The following is a 23098-nucleotide window of genomic DNA, read 5'->3' on the forward strand; positions in this document are numbered from 1 at the left end:
CACCTGAGGAAGGCGTGGACTTACGCCGAAACCGGTAGTGACGTCAGACGGCAGAGTCTGTGCGCCGCTTGCCCTACACGGACGCTCCTCTCATTCCATCCATACCATTTTGCCCTGGCCAGGCTACCTATGGTACGAGGCAACCCGCGGGACAAGTTCAAGGCGCAGAGGCGAACTATATTACTAAATGTGAGTGTGATGATTTACATGTTTTTATTGATTTAGCATACCCCATTTAATGCACTACGGAGCGCTCTCCTGTCTCCCCATCCCTTGTGTTTTACAGTCACTGGCACCATCCAGTTCACGAGAGCAGCACCGAGTGCATTGTTAAAGGGCCAGTGCTAATTTGTTTGAGCGCAAGTTCTCTCTTTCTCTCCTGTACTACTATCTGGTATAACTTGCTGCCACAATTTAGACACTATGGCTGAAGCTCTGGATGTACTAGAGCAAGCTCTGGAAAATATTGAAGCAGAAACATTGCATAACGAATCCGTTAAATGGTTAGGTTTAAAAATTGACATTAGAACAAAGCTAACAGCAATTACAAATAAGGTTATGAGAGATCAAAATGTATCTTCGACCACTCCCAAGGATGCCACAACCACCATGGGATATCGAAATAAAATGGAAGAAATGATTAACTTATTCAGGGAGCTGGAGGATGCACAGACTTTTGAATGCGCCCAATGGCTGGATTCTTCATTTCTGTCTGAATACTTGGAACACAAAATAGCCCCAAGAGGAATGCGTAATCGCAAAGATTGCGATTTTCTGGAAACAGATCTATTGGATTTATGGAGAATGGTGTCAGATCTCTGTACCTCACAATGGATGAAAATTGTCATCATGCAGAGAGATAGGAATCTGCGCAAAGTGAGGGACACCATTCCTCGCATTACAAAGGATCTAGAGAATTTCCAATTATACCCTGAGTACAAGGTTTGGAACACCAAAGTTGCCACCACAGTCAAAAACTTTGAAGGGCAACTATTGGATAAAAAGCTAAAAAAGTTTGAGAGGGACAAAATAGACTACCTTTCTGGGAATATTTATGATTGGTCCATCACTGGTGGTGACAAATATGAAAATGTTAATAATGGACATCAATCAGAAACAATCAATAATGTCCTTCTAAATGGTTCGAATGAGGACAAATACACCAACAAAAATGGCAACCAAGGGCCTAATCTGGTAGATCAGCTGATCACAACACATGAGAATGACAAACAAATGACAGCGGATCATTCCAAAATTCTACATGAGAACCAAGGACAGGCAGGTTGGTGGAGAACCAAAAGAATACAAAGGAAAAGAGAATATAAATTTGGATCCAATAAGCAACAACGAAAGGTTCAACCGCAAAGAAACCCGCAAGGTAGACCATACACACCTGAAAACAGATATATAGGGCGACAACAGAACCACAGGTCTTATCAGGGAAAGAAAGAGAGAGACGATTATTATGCCAGTGGGGCAAGACCCAAAACATTTCAACATCAAACTTCCTATCACTACAGAGAAAGGAATTTCTCCCCTTTCAGGCATAAAAATTATGCTTCAAAATATGGTGCTCATAAACTCACTGAGGATGTGCTGGGACACCAAAAATCAATATCTGCGCATATGGAGAATGCATGGACAAACAAAATAAAAAATCTAAACACAGGGCCTTCCGAAACAAAAGAAAACACCATAGGTCAGGCCACTAGTGGGGAGAGAGATCTCACAAATTGGGTAGACTTCACTGGGGAAGCAGTCAGAGACCCAGGGCAGGACCTTGTTAACAATCATGCCAGTAACCATTTTTTAGGCCGGCACAACACCCCTATGGCACAGAAAAGGGGTCTATCAAGAGAAGAAAACGAGGAGCCAGGGGGGGCAGGAGAGTCCAGCTCAAAAAAAGTAAGAGCACAAAATCCCTAGATGGAACTTCCACCATAAAAATATACAATCTATCCTCCTACAGCCTGACTGCAAGTGATTTAAAATTACTACAGAAGGGCCTTAATTTTGCACCTATGTGCCAACCGAATTCTTTCAATTTATTCAAAGACCTCCACAGGTTCATAAGAGCCATCACTCTAAAAAGGTTTTTTGCAATTAAAGACAAAAAGAGCCAAAATTCTGTTGAAATACCTGTCCAGGATATCATTCAAAATCCGGATTCCGGAGTAAATGAGTGGCAATTTCTCGATGAAATAGGTTTAGAGGCACTTGATGAGAACCTGGGAATTGATCATGTCTATGTGAATGAATCCATTAAACACACCAACTTCAGACCAACTTCAGTGTTTTATCCAACACATGCCAAAGGTTCACACATAAACACATACTATCAAGTGGTGATGGACCAATTCAACTCACTCTGTAAAACTGAAAACAAAAACAAAAAATTACACAACCTCAATAAAAAGGAGCAAGAGTCACTTGAGTTGTTAAAGAACAACAGAGACATTGTCATCCGCCAAGCAGATAAAGGGGGGGGGGGGCATAGTCATTCAGGACTTTTCTAAATACAAAATAGAGGGAGAAAGACTACTCAGTGATGCTAATGTTTATATGAAACTGAAGAAGGATCCTACACAGGAAATTTCAAGAGATTTGATTGCGATCCTTGATGATGGGATGACTAGGGAAATTATTAATAAAGAGGAGTACACTTTCCTTAAGCCTAGAAATCCACTCATTCCATACTTTTACCATATACCAAAGATTCATAAGAGCTTGGAGGAGCCACCTGGACGACCTATTGTGGCAGGTATGGAGGGGATAATGGTACCCATATCAGATTACGTGGACTATTTTCTACAACCCATTGTTCAACACACTGAATCATATACCAGGGATTCCCTACATGCACTTGAAATTTTGAAACACTATACGTGGAAAAAGGAATACCACTGGGCATCCCTGGATGTGTGTTCATTATACACATGTATACCACATACCAAAGGCCTTGAGGCAGTAAGACATTTTTTATCCAAAGATGAAACTCTAAATACTGAACAGGCCCAATTCATTCTGGATCTTTTAAAATTTGCTTTAGAGCACAATTATTTCAGTTTTATGGGGGATTACTATTTACAAAAATGCGGGACTTCGATGGGGGCGGGATTTGCCCCAAGTTTCGCTAACATATACATGGCGTTCTGGGAACACTATTATATCTGGTCTGATCATCCTTTCAAGACCAATCTTGTGCTCTACACCAGATATATTGACGATATCTTACTTATCTGGGATGGCACTAAAGACAGGTTCTTGGAATTTGTCACCTACTGTAACGAAAATGGCTTTGGCCTAGAATTTACCCATGTCATTGATAAATCTGAATTAATCTTCCTGGATCTAGAACTCTTCATTGACCACGATCTGACGATACAAACACGTACTCATTTTAAACCAACAGCAGGCAATTCCTACCTTCATGCAGAAAGCTGTCACCATCCTAGATGGAAAAACAATATACCAAGAAGCCAGTTCTGCAGACTGAGGCGGAATTGTAGCAAGGACCAGGATTACCAAGCACAATCGAACATTCTAATCACTAAGTTTAGAGAAAAAGGCTACACTGACCAGTCCATACAATCAGCTAGATTAGAGTATGAAAAACAGACCGATACAACTGAGAACAGAAGAAGTGAGCGGAATAAATCTGCAGCATGTAAAAGTGGGCCCGCTTTCATAACGAAATATACAGGTAGTTCTGGGAAAATTCAAAATATTATAAAGAACAATTGGCCAATACTACTACAAGACCCTATAATAAAGAATCTTCTACCAGAGACACCAAAAATAATCTTCAAAAAAGCGAAATCATTGAAAAATACTATTGCACCCAGTCAAGTGAGTTTGAGGAAAAATGAAAAAACGGCCTGGCTAAAAAGCAGTATCATTGGCAACTTCAGATGTGGCTCCAATAGGTGTGGTTGCTGTGGATTCATGGAACATAGAGCAAAAGCCATACCAAATCACGGCAGCTCTGCTATACCCCTGAAACAATTTATAAACTGTGCCACCAAATTTGTGGTTTATCTCCTATACTGTGGGTGTAATAAGAAATATGTAGGCAGAACCACACGGGAACTGAGGACCCGTCTGGGCGAGCATAAGTGTAATATTTTAGCTAGATCGGATAAACACAGTGTGCCACGCCACTTTGTACAACACCATCAGGGAAACCCTGAAAGTCTAAAGATTATGGGCCTGGAATGTATCCCGGACACTTTTACTATGGGCCTTAGATATAAAAAACTGTGTGAACGGGAGATGTATTGGATATTCCGTTTGGACACTTTATCGCCTAGGGGTCTGAATGAGGAATTAGAAGTACAGAGTTTCATGACATAACGTTTTCCCTGTCATTGTGGTCCTGGTTGAGTGTCTCAGTCTGCTTTGGTCTTTGATAATCCTTCTCTATATACAAAAGCTGTTTGTTCCCATTTTTTTGATAAATGTAGTGATGTATAGATGGAAGAAATTTGACCTCTATCCAATTTAAACATCACAGATATAGAGGCACATGTGGTTATCTTCATAGTATGGATAACCTTGCCCACAATTGGACTTGGCTGGACCACTAGTCCCAGGATTAGGCCAGTTTGTGGATCTGGTGTTTATATAGTTCATAAATTGCATATAACTATAATAATAGTGATTGTGTGGTTTGCTATGCAAATTTTATATCTATCACATTTACATGTTTTGTGTAAGGATGAGGGCTTGATCAACTGTCAATTTAACCATCTAAGTAGTCTGGTTTTTTGTTTATTTATTGTTTAGAGATCACATTACCTTTTGGCTTCAGTAAGGTCTGTTGTGCTGAGACCATTCTTTTGAGTCCTGTTTCAGTGAGCCAAAAGTCCAGTAGGTGGCGTTGGATTACATTTTTTTCATTAACAATCTGTTTTTAAGATGCTATTATGTGTTTCGAAATCTGGAAGTTTTTGTGGATATTGTACAGACACAGAGCTTCCAGTTATATTTATATTTATTGGGGTTTTTTAGCCCATTGAGCCTGTGATTAGGTCATGCGCAATACACTATAGTCTCAGGCTTGATGCATTTAGTTTATATTCATCATTATGTTTATTTTTATTTTATGCAGTAAGCTCATTTACTGTAGTGGAAACTGCAGGAGTAATTTCTTGTCTTTTATTACTATTTCTTGTCTTTTATCATTATTCTTAAAGTCCGCATAGCGCTTCACGAAAGAAGCAGAATGCGCGTTTTTAAACTGTGTTAATAAAGTTGTTCCAAAGTTGTTTTGAATTGCCGCCCCTTGGCAACCTTGTTGCCAAGTGTTCAATGCTATGTATACGCAGCCGTCCATGAAGTTCGTCACCTGAGGAAGGCGTGGACTTACGCCGAAACCGGTAGTGACGTCAGACGGCAGAGTCTGTGCGCCGCTTGCCCTACACGGGCGCTCCTCTCATTCCATCCATACCATTTTGCCCTGGCCAGGCTACCTATGGTACGAGGCAACCCGCGGGACAAGTTCAAGGCGCAGAGGCGAACTATATTACTAAATGTGAGTGTGATGATTTACATGTTTTTATTGATTTAGCATACCCCATTTAATGCACTACGGAGCGCTCTCCTGTCTCCCCATCCCTTGTGTTTTACAGTCACTGGCACCATCCAGTTCACGAGAGCAGCACCGAGTGCATTGTTAAAGGGCCAGTGCTAATTTGTTTGAGCGCAAGTTCTCTCTTTCTCTCATGCAGCTAATCTTGTCAGATCTGACAATTATGACAGAAACACTTGATATGTTGCATGCTTGTTCAGGGTCTATGGCTAAAAGTATTAGAGGCAGAGGATCAGCAGGGCTGCCAGGCAACTAGAATTGCTTAAAAGTAAATACATATGGCAGCCTCCACATCCCTCTCACTTTAGTTGTCTTTTAAGTGAACATCACAGTCCGACAATTACTCCAGTGATTCTGCCTCCCAGTCTGGTGCAATAAATCATACAATTATCTCTTCCAAACACTGTGAAGCCGGCCTTAGGATCCTAGTAATGCCATTTCTTTCCCAGTATAGCCATGTCCTCCCTGTGCCCCCCAGCATTGCCAATATCCTCCAGCATATAATGTCCTCCCACCCCAATAACCCAATAATGCCATATATTTGCCAGCATGGCCTTGCCCCCCCCCCCCCCGTAACCCCAGCATTGCCATTATCCTCCAGCATATAATGTCCCCCCACCCCAGTAATGCCATATCCTTGCCAGTATAGCCATTCCCCCCCCCCCACACACACACCTTCTGTGCCCCCTGGCATTGCCATTATCCTCCAGCATATAATGTCCTCCCACCCCAGTAATGCCATATCTTTGCCAGTATAGCCATGTCCCCCCCCTCCCTGTGTCCTCCAGCATTGCCATTATCCTCCAGCATGTAATGTCCCCCCACCCCAGTAATGCCATATATTTGCCAGTATAGCCATGTCCACCAACATTTCCTTCAGTATGTAATGTCCCACACCCAAGTAATGGAGGGGCCACCATAGAGATGGTTAATTTACCTGGATAATGTCCTTATGCCACAGCATTGCATGTTGTGCTCCATTCTCCCGACACTTCCTGTCTAACAGTGGAAGGTCTGTCATTGCTGACCTCCCACCAGCTGCCCCACCACAGATGAGCTTCTCCACTTGCCCAGCGATGTCATCATCCTCATCACCTTTGGCCAACCAATCCATCGAGAAATATAAGGCCACATTGCTACTTTTACACACAGCACTCTCCAAAGCCAAACAAAATGACTTTGCAGCCCTGATCGGAACCCAAGCATCTAATGATCAATGTCTCTTTGCCACCTCTGACTCCCTGCTCAGCCCCAGTCTTCCCCCTCCCATCTCCACCCTGTCGGCCAAAGATTTTGCCACCCACTTCTCCATTAAAATTGCAACAATCTGAAACAAAATCTCCCTCCTCCACCCAGGCCACTCCCTCGCCCCACTCCCTCTCGATCCTCCGTACCTCAACTTAACCCCCAGCCACCCACAAGTCCTACTCAACCCCTCCTCCTTTGCTCCTGCTACCATTTATGAAATCCGGCTTTTTCTGGCGTCCTTCCCCTCTGATACACTTTACATTCACTTACTTCCCTGACCTTGCCCCGATCCTCACCTCCTTGTTCAACTTCTTCCTTTCCACCACCACCTTCCCCACAGCCTTCAAACAAGCCAAATACTTCCCCTGCTGATAAAAACACTTACTTGACTCATCCCTACCCTCCAACTACCACCCAATCTCCCTCCTCCCCTTTGCTTCTATGCTCCTTGAACATCAGGTTCATCATCACGTAACTAAATGCCTCAACAATTCCCTACTCGACCCCCTTCAATCTGGATTTTGATCTGCACGCTCAACAGAAACAGCCCTCCCCAAGGTGGTCAACAACCTTGCCAGGGCTGAAGACATTTACTCCATCCTGCTCCTCCTGGGACCTCTCCTTGGCTTTTGATAGTCTCAAATCCCTACAGTCCTTGGGCATCCATGATCTTGCCTTGGCTTCAATCTCTTCCTACTTCTCTAATTGGTTCTTCACAACCTCCCTATTTCTTCTCTCCCGACCCCCCTCTCAGTGAGTGTCCCCATGCGCCCTATTTTGTTCTCAATACACACTAACTCAGTTCATAAAATGATCTCATCTCTGGGCTTCAAATACCACCTTTACGTTGATGACACCCAGATCTAACTCCATACCCCTGATCTCTCCTCCTTACTATGCAAAAGGTCCCCTCCTGACTCCTCCTGCCTCTCCACTATTTCTTCCTGGATGTCAGAAAGGTTCCTGAAGCTCAACCTAGGCAAAACTGAGCTCCTGATCTTCCAGCCCTGTGCTTCTGCCTCCCTACCAGATATTCATTTCACAATCAACAACATGACTGTCCACCCTACCTACCAGGCCCACTGACTGGGGATCACCTGGACTCTGCCTCCACATCCAAAACAATCACCAGATCCTGCAGGGTCCACCTTTGCAATATTTCTATGGTCCTTCCCTTCCTACCCTGAACACTACCAAGCTTCTCATCCACACCCTCATCATCTCCCGTATCGACTATTACAACGCCCTTCTGTCAGGCCTCCCATTGAACCACATTGACTACCTTCAAATCAGTCATGAATGCATCAGCTAGACTTATCAACTGTGAACACCATTCTGCTTCCACACCTTTCCCCTGCAAAGCTGTGCACTGGCTCCCTATCTGCTTAAGGATCAGCTTCAGGCAGCTGCCATTAGTAAAGATGTCACCACCTATCATACATTTCAGAATGTAAGAAAAGATTTTACAATGAGCAAACACTCACTAAATAATTTATAATGCAATTTTGTTAAAAAAAAAAAAAAAAAACAATTTTATTCATTATATTATTTTAAGAGCAGGTTCTTTTTAAGAGATTAACTGGACATTCCAGTCCAGACAATTTCTTCAGTAATTCTGCCTCTTCCTCCCAGTATGGTGCAAGAAACCATGTAACTATAGAACTGTAACTATGGAGTCCCATTGATAGGGCAGCTCTACATGTCCTGTGACCGTATGGGGAATAATAAAAATAAAAAATAGAATGTGATGCATCTGTAGATGACAATGTTGTGCAGTAACAAATGCAGTAACAAATAATAATAGTACAGTTCCTTTGGCTTCCAGTATCGCCTATACGCTGAAGATACCCAGATTTACATTTTAGCACCTGACTTGGATACCTAAAAAGCTTGTGTCCCTGACAGTCTCAATGCAATCGCCTCCCTTATGTTCTGCCGTTTTCTATGGACAAGAGTGAAATGGTAATCTTCCCACCTCACAATTCAAAGCCCCTGCCTGACATCACTATTTCTGTTGATGGCACTTCCATAACGCCTGTCCCCCAGGCACGCTGTCTAGGTGTAATATTGGACTCAAGTCTCTCATTCAAACCACACATTGGCAAACTATCATCCTCTTGTCGCCTCCACCTAAAAAAACATCTCCCACATCCGCCCTTTTCTCACACAGGACACTACAAAACTTCTGGTGCATGCCCTGATTATTTCATGACTAGACTATTGCAAGTCTCTGCTCTGCGGCCTCCCTACCAACCGTTTAGCCCTGCTACAGTCCATCATGAACTCTGCTGCTTGACTCATCCACCTCTCCTTCCTTCGCCACCCCTATCCCTTTCCGTCAGTCCAGATACAATTTAAAATCCTTACTCTCACCTACAAAACTCTCCAGAGCCTAGCTCTTCTCTATCTAAATCCACTTATTTCTATATACCATCCTATATGCAATCTCCGCTCTACTAACAATATCATTCTGTCTTCTTCCCTTGGCACCTTTTCTCACTCCTGCTTACAAGACTTCTCTCAATCCTCTCCCCTCCTCTGGAACACTCTCCATCAACACATCCGCCATTCACCCATACTTAGTCTTTTTAGGCGCAATCTGAAAACTCATCTCTCTTAAGGCAAGCATACTCTCCCACCTAGGATGCTTTGCCCATTGACCACCATTACTACCATCCCATACATAGTTTCCCTTTGCCTACTGTCCTATACCTTTAGACTGTAAGACCATTTGGGCAGGGCTCTCTTCCCCTTTTGTCACACAATGCTGTGTAATGGGTGTACATACCTCCCACCCCTGAGTAAAAATATGTAGTTAATTTGTTCACTGCATTAGCTGTTCTCCACTCTTGTCCTGTATTAACTGTTGTATTGTTTATTTTGTATTGTTATACCCTCTATGCTGTTGTACAGTGTCCACCTGCCATACAATTCAGAATGTAAATCAGAGTGAGGAGAGATTTTACAATGGGCAAATGCTGATTAAATAATTAGGGCTCTTTCACATATGCACAAACTTTGAGCGTTTTAACGCAACGCTAAAGTTTGCATTAACCAAGGTAAGATGAAAGTTCATAGACTTTCATTTTACCTTTCACACCCGACGCTGCGTTTCGGTACGTTGCGGTTCCGACGCACCGCGGTGCAGTTTTTCGTCCAACACACCCGGGAGCCAGCGTTTTCCATCGGGTTCAATTAATAGCTACCGCCGCTGATTGCGTCGCAGCGCAGAAACCCGACGACACGCCGAAAGTAGAGATGGGCCGAACGGTTCGCCGGCGAACGGTTCCAGGCGAACTTTGGGGGTTCGCGTTCGCCTGCATCAGGCGAACTTTTGCGGAAGTTCGATTCGCCCCATAATGCTGTATTGAGCAAAATTTTTGCCCTCCATTTCACTGTCAGCAGACATGTTATTGTCAAACACACTGCTTTCAGTGCTAGAGAACCTGCCCACCCTCCCTTCAAGCTAGGTCCTTTATACCATTTGACTCAGTTGTCTGCCTACACTAATTAGTTATGGGACAGCTGCTACACACTCTGCTAGGGAGATTTTAATTGGCCTCCCTCCACCCTCCTACCGGAGGGAGGAGGGTCTCTTCTGCCAGGGAATTATACTATTTTAAAAACCAGTATACATCATACCATAGCTGGGAATCGAACCCAGATCTCACTGTGTGGTGGGCACGTCACCCTAAGCACTGTACCACTACAGTAGTAAGTGAAGCTAGCCTAAAATGTACTATTTATGCTCAATGCAATAGAACCATTAGGTTGCTTAAAGGAGAACTGTAGTGAGAGGTATATGGAGGCTGCCATATTGATTTCCTTTTAAGCTATACCAGTTGCCTGGCAGCCCTGCTGATCTATTTGGCTGCAGTAATAATAATAATAATAATAATCCAAACATTTGTATAGCGCTTTTCTCCTGTCGGACTCAAAGCGCTCAAGAGCTGCAGCCACAGGGACGCGCTCAAGAGGCCACCCTGCAGTGTTAGGGAGTCTTGCCTTGAACTCCTTACTGAATAGGTACTTGACCTAGCCAGGATTCAAACCCTGGTCTCCCATGTCAAAGGCAGAGCCCTTAACCAGTACACTATCCAGCCACTGTAGTGTGAATCACACCAGAAACAAGCATGCAGCTAATCTTGTCAGATCTTACAAAAATGTCAAACACCAGATCTGCTGCATGCTTGTTCAGGGTCTAGGGCTAAAAGTATTTGAGGCAGAGGATCTGCAGGATAGCCATGTAACTGGTATTGCTTAAAAGGAAATCAATATGGTAGCCTCCATATACCTTTCACTACAGTTCTCCTTTAAAGGGAACCTTAACTGAGAGTGATATGGATGTTTCCTGTAAACAATACCAGTTGCCTGGCAGTCCAGCTGATCTTTGTGACTGCAATAGTGGCTGAATCACACCCTGAAACAAGCATGCAGCTAATCCAGTCTGACTTCAGTCAGAGCACCTGATCTGCATGCTTGTTCAGGGGCTGTGGCTAAAAGTATTAGAGACACAGGATCAGCAGGCGATTCAGGCAACTGGTATTATTTTAAAAGGAAAAATCCATATCCTTCTCCGTTTAGGTTCCCTTTAAGGATTTGTAGCATAAAAGCCAACTCACATTGGCTGGGATTTGAACCTGGGTCTCACTGTATGGTGGACAAGCACACTAACCACTATACCAACTGAAGCTGGCCTAAAATTGCTGGCCTAAAATTTACTATTTATGCTCAATACAAGAGAAAAAGTAGACAAGACAAATAACACAAAAGAGAAGAGGCCATGTCTGGCTAAATATCTGTAAGCAGTGGCTGCATGGTGTAATGGATAAGGGCGCTGCCTCTGACAAAGGAGACCAGAGTTCAAATCTCAGCTCTGTCTGTTCAGTAAGCCAGCACCTATTCAGTAGGAGACCTTAGGCAAGTCTTCCTAACACTGCTACTGCCTATAGAGCATGCCCTAGCGGCTGCAGCTCTGGTCCTTTGAGTCCGCCAGGAGAAAAGTGTGATATAAATGTTATTTGTCTTGTCTACTTTTTCTCTTGTATTGAGCATAAATAGTACATTTTAGGCCAGCAATTTCAGGCCAGCTTCAGTTGGTATAGTGGTTAGTGTGCTTGTCCACCATACAGTGAGACCCAGGTTCAAATCCCAGCCAATGTGAGTTGGCTTTTATGCTACAAATCCTTAAAGGGAACCTAAACGGAGAAGGATATGGATTTTTCCTTTTAAAATAATACCAGTTGCCTGAATCGCCTGCTGATCCTGTGTCTCTAATACTTTTAGCCACAGCCCCTGAACAAGCATGCAGATCAGGTGCTCTGACTGAAGTCAGACTGGATTAGCTGCATGCTTGTTTCAGGGTGTGATTCAGCCACTATTGCAGTCACAAAGATCAGCTGGACTGCCAGGCAACTGGTATTGTTTACAGGAAACATCCATATCACTCTCAGTTAAGGTTCCCTTTAAAGGAGAACTGTAGTGAAAGGTATATGGAGGCTACCATATTGATTTCCTTTTAAGCAATACCAGTTACCTGGCTATCCTGCAGATCCTCTGCCTCCAATACTTTTAGCCCTAGACCCTGAACAAGCATGCAGCAGATCTGGTGTTTGACATTTTTGTAAGATCTGACAAAATTAGCTGCATGCTTGTTTCTGGTGTGATTCACACTACAGTGGCTGGATAGTGTACTGGTTAAGGGCTCTGCCTTTGACATGGGAGACCAGGGTTTGAATCCTGGCTAGGTCAAGTACCTATTCAGTAAGGAGTTCAAGGCAAGACTCCCTAACACTGCAGGGTGGCCTCTTGAGCGCGTCTCTGTGGCTGCAACTCTTGAGCGCTTTGAGTCCGACAGGAGAAAAGCGCTATACAAATGTTTGGATTATTATTTCTGCAGCCAAATAGATCAGCAGGGCTGCCAGGCAACTGGTATAGCTTAAAAGGAAATCAATATGGCAGCCTCCATATACCTCTCACTACAGTTCTCCTTTAAGCAACCTAATGGTTCTATTGCATTGAGCATAAATGGTACATTTTAGGCTAGCTTCACTTACTTCTGTAGTGGTACAGTGCTTAGGGTGACGTGCCCACCACACAGTGAGATCTGGGTTTGATTCCCAGCTATGGTATGATGTATACTGGTTTTTAAAATAGTATAATTCCCTGGCAGAAGAGACCCTCCTCCCTCCGTGTAGGAGGGAGGAGGGAATAGGTAGGAGGGTAGAAGGGGTGGAGGGTAATTAAAATCTCCCTAGCAGAGTGTGTAGCAGCTGTCCCATAACTAATTAGTGTAGGTAGGCAAATGGTATAAAGGACCTTCCTTGGAGGAGGGAGGGTGGGCGGGTCCTCCAGCAGTGATGTGTATTTCACTCAATTAGGTGTGGCTCCAGGTATTAGAGCTTTTGAAACATGTTTTCTATCATTTTTCCAGTTGCTAGAATTTTTTAAAACTTTGAAAGTTCGCCTCCCCATTGAAGTCTATTGCGGTTCGCGAACTTTTTCGCGAACCGAACCTTTCGCGGTAGTTCGCGAACAGGGTTCGCGAACCTAAAATCGGAGGTTCGGCCCATCTCTAGCCGCAAGCTATCAACGCGTGCAGGAGAACTGCTCCTGCACGTGTTGTCTGATGTGAAAGAGCCCTAAGTAAGCAATTTTCTTCATGATATTATTTTAAGAAGAGGAACTTCAGCCTAAACAAACATACTGTCATTAAGTTACATTAGTTATGTTAATTAAAATAGATAGGTAATATAATCTCTTACCCACCCTGTTTTAAAAGAACAGGCAAATGTTTGTGATTTCATGTGGGCAGCCATCTTTTTGGTTGAAAGGAGGTGACGGAGCATGAGACACAGTTCCAACTGTCCTGTGTCCTGATCACCCCTCCCAATTGCTAGGCAACGAGAACAACAACATCAGAAATCCCATCATGCTTTGCACAGCATCAGGGGAAAAATGCCCAGGCAGTTTTCTTTGAAGCGTAGCCTCTGTGCAGCTAAAAATTAGGCTTTCTTAAGAAAAACAAAGTTCTGATGCTGTGAAACTGTTAAAGAAACACCAAGTCCTCTTGCACACTGCAAGCGATTCCGATTCAGATTCCGCTTTTTAATCGTTTTTTACATCCGATTCAGATTCCGATTTGCAGTGTGCAGGGAGCAAAAACTGATTAAAAAGCGGAATCGGAATCGGAATCGCTTGCAGTGTGCAAGAGGCCCAAGTCTTTTCAGTGCTGCTGAGTAGATTTGTAGTCTGGAGGTTCACTTTAAGTTCCCTTTTAAAGGACTTATGAGGTGAAAAGTAAAAAAAAAAAAGTCCACTACATGAGTCTATTTTGAACCCACGGAAGACGCCATCCGCGCCCTTCATTTACTTCCGCCGGGTCCCTGCTCTGTTACTGGCCCCGGTCGGCTCCCGACCCCACGGCCCAGGTTGGGCTCTCAATCCTCAAGTAAAATGGCCGCTGGAGCTTGCCACGGCCACGCAGTCTGCATAGACACAGCGCAGCTCTAGGGCTCCTTCCACCGCGTCTTCACTACAAGCTGTCTCCTGTGCGTGGATCGAGGGAGAGGACCTAGAGCTGCGCAGCCGAGCCGCACTTGCGTCTATGCGGACTGCGCAGCCATGGCAAGCTCCAGCAGCCATTTTACTTGAGGAATGAGAGCCCGACCCAGGCCAGTAACCGAGTGGGGACCCGGCCGAAGTAAACGGAGGGTGCGGGTGGCGTCCTCCATGGATTCATAATAGACTCAGGTAGTGAACTTTTTTTTTTACTTTTCACCTCGTAAGTCCTTTAAGGTATTGAGTGGACATCCCAGTGCAGACAATTTCTCCAAGTATTCCGCCTCTTCTTCCCAGTCTGGTCTGAGAAACCGACACTGCCAGTATCGATGGAGCTACATCCATATTACAGCTCTACATGTCTTGCAACTATATAAAAAAATGCAGTTTAATGTGTCTGTAAATTAAGATGTTTTGCAGTGACAGATAATAATAATATTAATAATAATAATATTAGTAGTCAGTAGTAAATATAAAGATTGAACGAGTGCAGGCGATTCCACAAATGGAGGATGCAGATTTCATTTTCACCACAAGATGGCGAGCTCACCTCTGCCAAGTGGAACGCACAGATAGGAAGTAATGAAACCATAGAGAGGAAGTGATGTAACATAATAGGAGTTGGAGAGAACACGTGGTTGGAAGAATCAGAATCAGAATCAGAATCATTTATTTCGCCAAGTACAACGGGGGTTGTACCCGGAATTATTTTTGGCACATACAGGGTCGGTGATGGTACGGTAACAGCAGAATCATAGAAAAAAAAAACAAAAAACAAAAGGTCGTTTCAGAGATATACAAGCAGACATCATGTTACAAAAATGTACACGTTGCATATTGCACAGAACTTAAGCTAGATGGGTCCATCTGAGTGCTATGTCGAGAGGAGCTGCCTGCACTCTGTGTGGCGCTCACTGCACTGCAGCAATAACAGACACCCCACCGCCCGTTTTGGAAAATGCAGGTGTGAGAGAGAGGAGAAAAAGAAAAGGAGCGATAGACAGTGAGAAGAAAGCAGTGAAAGGCAGGACCCCCTAAGATTGCAGCGCAACCCAGTCCATACAAATCAAATCAAATGTCCCACCAGGCAGGCCGCGTCGGATCTGCAGCTGCTGCTCAGGCATTGTGCGGCAAGGTGCCAGTTCGGTGGGCCCCTGCCAGACCCCGTGGGGGAGGTGGCAGCACTCGGTTGTTGGAGCAGGGCCCCGGTAGCCAGGATGGCCTCGGCAAAGATCCTCTGTGCCTGTGAAGGCTCTGGCGGCGGTGGAGGCGAGACCTCGATGGGGGGAGCAGCAGCCTACCGTGCCTGTTGCTAGGGCAGACGCGAATCCTGATCCTGATCTCAGCAGCGGTGGTGAGGAGGTCCCCTTGTGCTGGTCCCAGGCTTGTTGGTAGTCTCCGGAGCGGCTACGTGGAAGCCAGGCATTAGCAACGCAGTGGCAGACAGTATACTGGAGCAGTGGCTCAGCTGAGGGCCGGTGTGGTTGCTGCAGGGGCCGGGGACACCATCCCACGTGGTGATGTGCATCGGTGCCCAGGGAGACGGAGCGGTGCAGATGTCTCCAGGCTGTGCGGTGGCCCAGGCAGCGGAGGAGACCCGGACAGTTGCGGTGGAGAGGCAGCGGTGGGGAGCCACAGAGGGCAGTGGTGGCAGATGAGATGCTGCCGGTGAGCAGAAGCGGTCTGGTTCCGACATCCAGGTCCTCAGCAACACTGGAACTTGCGATCCCAGCAGAGAGTGGAGAGCCGGGGCCGGCGTCACGTGGGCCATCAGCTGCGATGTCCCACGTGATGAGCCGGTCCTCACAACAAGCGCTGGGGAGTCGGATCCCGGAGAGCCAGGGCACCGGTCGCGGATCCGATGGTGTGGGGAGGCTGGCAGGAGCTCCTGCAGCGATCCATGGCTGGGGGCCCCCCGGAGAAGAGCCAAAAAAGAGAAGTTACAGCCGGAGCCCTGTGGCCGTGGCTACCCGCTCAGGCGCCATCTTGTAGCGTATAGGTAATAGTATGATTTTTGTTATACCAGCAAATAAATTTACCCGAATGGGCATTGCGCGGGATGTAGGATGATTGTGAGATTGAGCAGCATGTTCAGATGTCTCTGTATGTGTGTTAGTGTCTGTTATAAATAAAGCTGGTTTTGAGTATGAAACAGTAACACTTGTATAGCACTATTCTCCTATGGGAGTTACGGTACTTGAGAGCTGCAGCCACTATGGGGATACACAGCAGCCACCCTGGAGCATCAGGCAGTCTTGCCCCGGCCTCCTTACTGATCAGCTGCTGCTGCTACAGACAGGATGTGATCCCCAGTGTGGTTACATTTTTTGCAACTGGTTGCACTTATGGGTTTAGCTATCAGAAACTTCAACCTATCTGTATCAGAAAATGCAACCCAACCAAACCCTATTCTCACACAAACCCTCCACTCTTGCTCAACTAATAACCCACCTGGAGGGAACTATTCCTCACCCCCCTTTTTTCTCAACTAATAACCCCCCCCTGGAGAGAACAATCCCCCCCCCCCCCCTTGCTCAACTAATAATCCCCAACCTTGGAAGGAACTATCCCCCCCCTCTTCGTGCTCAATTAATAACCCCCCCCCCATGGGGGGAACAATTCCCCCGTCTTGCTCAAATAATAGCACCGCTCTGGAGGGAACAATCCCCCTTTTAGCTCAATGGGATCAATGGTTGCAAAAAATTACAGGCGTGTTAACAGAGAGAAGCCACGCCTACGCAGTTATACACTGTCCTCTATGGCAAGTTGCAAAATATAATGGGTTGCAAAATCTTTCATTACACCGGTCTCCTGAAGTGGTGACTTTATCCAGTATCCTATACAGCTACTGCTCCTAGTGCAGCACAGACGGGGTGGCTTTAGTCTGGGTGGATGATTTGATTACATTCTCATCGATGTACATACATGTATGTTTGATAGAAGAAAAAAAGTAGATGTTTTTATAGATTGATCAGTACTACATAGATGTATGGATACTTTTTTATTATTATTTTTTATCTTGTGTGTTATAACATTAAAGTGTACCAGAGGTGGAGGATTAGGAATAAAATATACATACCTGGGGCTTCCTCCAGTCCTCTCCAGCCTAATCCCTCCCATGGCGTCCTCTTCTTCCTCTCCGTTTTCCCTCTACTGGACCCGCAAAATCCGTCAGTTGTGGCCAGTCGGTGCATGCGCAGTCCAGGCAAGTGCGCTCCCATGTCTCGCTCCCGTCGCTGGGAGCGTTCTTTGCCTGCGCAGTAGTACAGCACAGGCACATAATGCACCAGGCAAGAACATTCCAGGGCCAATTGCGGGAGGACTGAGAGGGAGAAAAGGAAACGGTGGGAGCAATCAGGCCAGAGGGGGCTGGAGGAAGCCCCACGTATGTATCTTTTATTCATAATCCCCCATCTCAGGTTCCCTTTAACCACTTCGGGACCAGCACCCTCTGCCCCTTTAAGGACCAGAGGGGGATGGAGGGTGCTGGTCCCGTAAACCGCCGCTTCCCGATGAATCGCCGCTAAAATCCGCCGCTCCCGACGAACACGCCGCTCTGTCCCCGCCGCAGGCTGCTCTCTCTGCCGTCGCTATGACGGCAGAGCACTGTGCGCCGGTCAGGAGCCGCTCTTATTGGCTCCTGACCCTGTCATTCCATGCAAGCCAATGGGAACGGCTCCTGCCCGGCGCACAGTGCTCTGCCATCATAGAGGCGGCAGGGCAGCATATTTCCGCGCAGACCGAGCAGGGACAGCGACGGAGACGGGCAGGGGCGCGCGGTCAATGGGACGTAGAGTTTACGTCCGGTCAGAACCGCAGCGCCCCCTGCCCGCCGTAGATTTATACTGCGGCGGTCCGCAATAGGTTAAGTTTGGTGTCTGGCTGGTTTTTGGGATAGAGTAAATAGCAGGGCTGTGAAGTCGGAGTCGTGGAGTCCGACCAATTTTGGGTGTCTGGAGTCGGGAAAAAATGCTCTGACTCCTAATGAATTTATACTGTAATTAAAATAGAAAATATGATAAAATGTTCTATTTCTCAGATAATAGTCATCATAAATAATTAATATATACAGTAATAGCTGTGCTTAGTCCACAAAAATAAAATAAACCAATCAAAATTAGTTACTTGTGCTGCTTCAATAAAGCAGTCCCCGTATTTTTAAAGTCAGATATACATATCTGATTGTGACTGTACAGTATACAGTATATGATGTGTACACAGGAGTCTCTTATATATATACTAAATAACATCTATGCTGTAAGAATAAAGCCTGATGTGTAGCCGTGTCACTAAATAGAGATGGTCAATGAGATGGAAATAATTTTGCGTTGATGATGATTTATGCAAATGTATGCACTCGCTTTGCTCTTGAAATCAAATAATTTGATATGTTGTTAAAATTTGGTTTGGTGACTACGAATTAAAGGGTACCTGAGACAGATGAAAAGAAAAGTGTTATACATACCTGGGGCTTCCTCCAGCGCCCTTCAGGCCAATCAGTCTTTGCTGTCCTCAGGGGCGTAGCAATAGGGGGTGCAGAGGTTGCGACCGCATCGGGGCCCTTGGGCCAGAGGGGCCCCGAGAGGCCTTCCTTCAACTGCAGTATTAGCTCTCTATTGGTCCTGTGCTCATAATAATCACTTCTATAGATACTTTGAATAGTGGTAATCATTAACAAGCTGTTCACCATCCCCTTCCTGCACCTCCAACACTGTAGTTGCCATTGGTAGGTTTTGGTGCGCCGTATCAATTGCTATGTATAAAGTGCTTGGGGGGCCCCATTGTAAAACTTGCATCGGGGCCCTCAGCTCCTTAGCTACGCCACTGGCTGTCCTCCTCCGCCACCTGGAAACAACAAAAGAAAGAAAGCACCCCTAGTCATTCAAACTATGTAGCACTAGCTGAGAAAAATAATTGGTCGAAAAAGGCCAAAAGTAAATGCGAAAAAGTCTTTATTGAAGCCAACTACAAAAGTTTAAAACAATTAAAAACAAAGCAGCCATACCTAGGTTATAGGCCCCTATTATACTAAGTGCAATGTCTGAGCCCTGCATGTTTAGGGGTACAAACATAAATATTGGAAGTCTGTTGCGCCTCTCTCAAGAGATTGTGGTCTCAAAGATTCTAACAGTACCAGATATGTAGCTATAATAATGGAAAAAATAAACTGACGCTGCGCCACAATCAAATCAAGGGAGAGGTGCATATACCCATCCTGTACAAACAAATATATAGCTCTCCATTCCCAACATCTGTACCAAAAATGATTAAAGTGCTAGTGCTAAGAATACAATATCCTACAAAAAGGTATTGGAGAAAGGGATAGTGCAAACACCACAAGAAAACACATTACACATTCTTCATGCACAATCTGAACATGGATCAGGCCCTAGGCAATGTAACTGTGGGTACATGTAAGAGTGATGAGCAGGTACTCTGCAGGAGAATGAGGCGATTATTCCTCTATTACACATTCTTCATGCACAATCTGAACCAGGTTTATGGGTGACAGACAACACCTCTGTGTTCAATGTGCACATCATTCTCAGTGGATTCCCTGAAGCTCTGTGGGGATTGCATATGTAGAGTATGGTACTACTGTGTAACAAAGTAAACCTGAGACAGATGAAATTAAAGTTTTATACATACCGGGGGCTTCCTCCAGCCCCCTTCAGGCTAATCAGTCCCTTGCTGTCCTCCTCCGCCACCTGGATCTTCTGCTATGAGTCCCGGTAATTCAGCCAGTCAGCGCAGTCCGGCCACGTGCCGCTCCTACAGCCAGGAGCGTTCTGCACCTGCGCAATAGTGCTGTGCAGGTGTAGTAGGCTCCCGGCAGCGGAGTGTGTGCATGCAAACTAAGCAAGACTGGCTTAAGTACCTGAACTCATAGCAGAAGATGCAGGTGGCGGAGGAGGACAGCGAGGGACTGAATATCCCCAGGTATGTATAAAACTTTAATTTCATCTGTCTCAGGTTTACTTTGTTACACAGTAGTACTATACTCTACATATGCACTCCCCACAGAACTGCAGGGAATCCACTGAGAATGTTGTGCACATTGAACACAGGTGTTGTCTATCACCCATAAACCAGGTTCAGATTGTGCATGAAGAATGTGTAATAGAGGAAGAATCCCCTCATTCCCCTTCAGAGTACCTGCACATCACTCTTACATGTACCTACAGTCACATTGCCTAGGGCCTGATCCATGTTCAGATTGTGCATGAAGAATGTGTAATAGAGGAAGAATCCCCTCATTCCCCTGCAGAGTACCTGCACATCACTCTTACATGTACCCACAGTCACATTGCCGAGGGCCTGATAGATGTTCTTTGTTCCGGTCTGTACCTTTTACAAGTACTCTTACCAAGGACTAGTTTTAGTCTGTGACTAAAGGGAATAAATATGGGAGTCTACATATCCTTCTCACTTCAGTTGTCTTTTAAAATTCCGAAGCGTTGGCAGTTAAGAGACGAATTTCATGTTACATACTTTCAATCAACAAGATTGTAATATGCAGATTAGAGGAGTCGGAGTCGAGGAGTCGATGGAATCCTAAACTGAGGAGTCGGAGTCGGTGGATCTTTGTACCGACTCCACAGCCCTGGTAAATAGCAGTCTCCCATGTTGGGAGGTATGGTCGCCAGTCTTACGGCAGCCCCAGTGTCCCATTGTGACCCCCTCCCTGTGTCCTCTAGCCAATTCTTTCCCAGTATAGCCATATCCCCCCTGTGCCCCCCAGCATTGCCATTATCCTTCAGTATGTAATGTCCCCGTCCCCTACCCAGTATTGTAATTTATTTCTCAGTATAGCCATGTCCCCAAGCATTGCCATTATCCTTCTGTATTTATTGCCCCACCCCACCTAATTAATGTCATTTATTTCCCAGTATAGCCATGTCCTCCCTGTGTCCCCATCATTGCTATTATCCTTCAGTACCCCAGTAATGTATATATCCTTCAGTATGTAATGTCCCCGAGGAATATCCTCCAGTATGTATGTCTCACCCCCAGTTATGCAATTTTTATCTCAGTATAGCTATGAACCACCTCGGACGGTTCAATCAAAATCTGAGCTCTAATTAGAGATCAGTATCCAATGTGTGTAGTGTAACGGAGTTACACAGATACCGGAACCCAGCATCACAGTCCAACCAGAATCCAGTATCCCAGTCCAACCAGAATCCAGTATCCCAGTCCAACCAGAATCCAGTATCACAGTCCAACCAGAATCCAGTATCACAGTCCAACCAGAATCCAGTATCACAGTCCAACCAGAATCCAGTATCCCTGTCCAACCGGAACCCAGTATCACAGTCCAACTGGAACCCAGTATCCCAGTCCAAACCAGACCAGGGAGGGGATAAAGCCTCCTAAAAACAGGAGACATGTCGACTATAGAAAATATAGATTGACGCATAGAGACCAGACAGATCAAGAGCCGCCCAGGACAGGAATGAAGGAAAAGAGAGAAGAAAAGGGAAGAGAGAGAAGAGAAAGGGAACAGCAAGAAAAAGGAGGTGGGGAGGAAGGGGAGGGGACAAAATAGAATAGGAGGAAGTTAGGAAAAAGGCTGAAAAGGAACTAAAATGAAGACGTGGCACATCTGTCCCCAAAAGGACAACAAAAGTGGTCCGGCAACAGTACCCCCAATGGATTAGTGTTTATCATTTTGTTTATTAAGCCCCAATCTACCACAGGCTTCTGTAAGAGAAATTAGTCTGGCCTCCTCCCTCCTCAGGTACTGGTCCCTATTTCCTCCTCTATGGGGGGTATAGACCCCAACATTTTAGGCAATCCAGATTCCCTGCATGTGCCTCCTTCACATGGGCTATAAATCTACCTGCCCCTTTTCCTGACACAATTGATCACGATGTCACGTGCATGTGCCGGGGCTGTGGTTGTGTACTGTAGTACGTGAGCATCACGGCCAGCACAGGCGCTCTGATGGCCGACCAAAAGCCGTGGCCGGAGGGCAATTACAGGTACAGGAGGGGGGCAGAAAGGAGAACAAGGGGAGCAGTGAGCATCAGGACAGCTCACCATACATGCCTGCTTCCCCCCTTTCTCATCTTTATTTGGACTCTGGTATCCTTTAATGAGGGATTTACTCCCATCCCATACTAGGAGGATGTCGTCCATGTAACGATACCAGGAAAAGATGGCGTGGCGATAGGGATTATATCGATCTTCCCAATGAGCCTGTAATTTAGTACAGTATATAACTACCGGTTCTGCTAATGATTAATGTATATATCTTGTTGCCTCTGATGAAGCAGGGCTATCCTGCGAAACGGCTGTCAGGCCATACATGTTGCAATTTATGTCGGTTAGTGTGAGGAATCAATAAAAAAAATGACGCTTTCTGCAAATTTGGGAGGTGCCCAGATCTTTCACTTTCCTACTACTCGGTATCCTTCAGAATGTAATGTCCCCTCTGCCCCAGTAATGCCACTAGTGAGAGGAAGGATTTACATTGGTTTATAGCTAGCTGTCACAGTGTGCTCCAGTCCTCTGCTCCCATTAGCCTCTCTGCCTCTCCTCATATCCTCATCCATCTACCACTACCAGCACTGCTGTAACATCACAGGAATGGTAGTAGTGGGAGGTGGATGTGAGGAGAGAGGGCCAGCTGGAGAGGAGGCAGAGGGAGGACAGGACTGCAGCATGCTGTGAGTATAGTGCACAGGTGGCTATAAA

The sequence above is a fragment of the Hyperolius riggenbachi genome, chromosome 10 (genome assembly GCF_040937935.1).
Source record: "Hyperolius riggenbachi isolate aHypRig1 chromosome 10, aHypRig1.pri, whole genome shotgun sequence".
In the NCBI taxonomy this organism is placed as follows: domain Eukaryota; kingdom Metazoa; phylum Chordata; class Amphibia; order Anura; family Hyperoliidae; genus Hyperolius; species Hyperolius riggenbachi.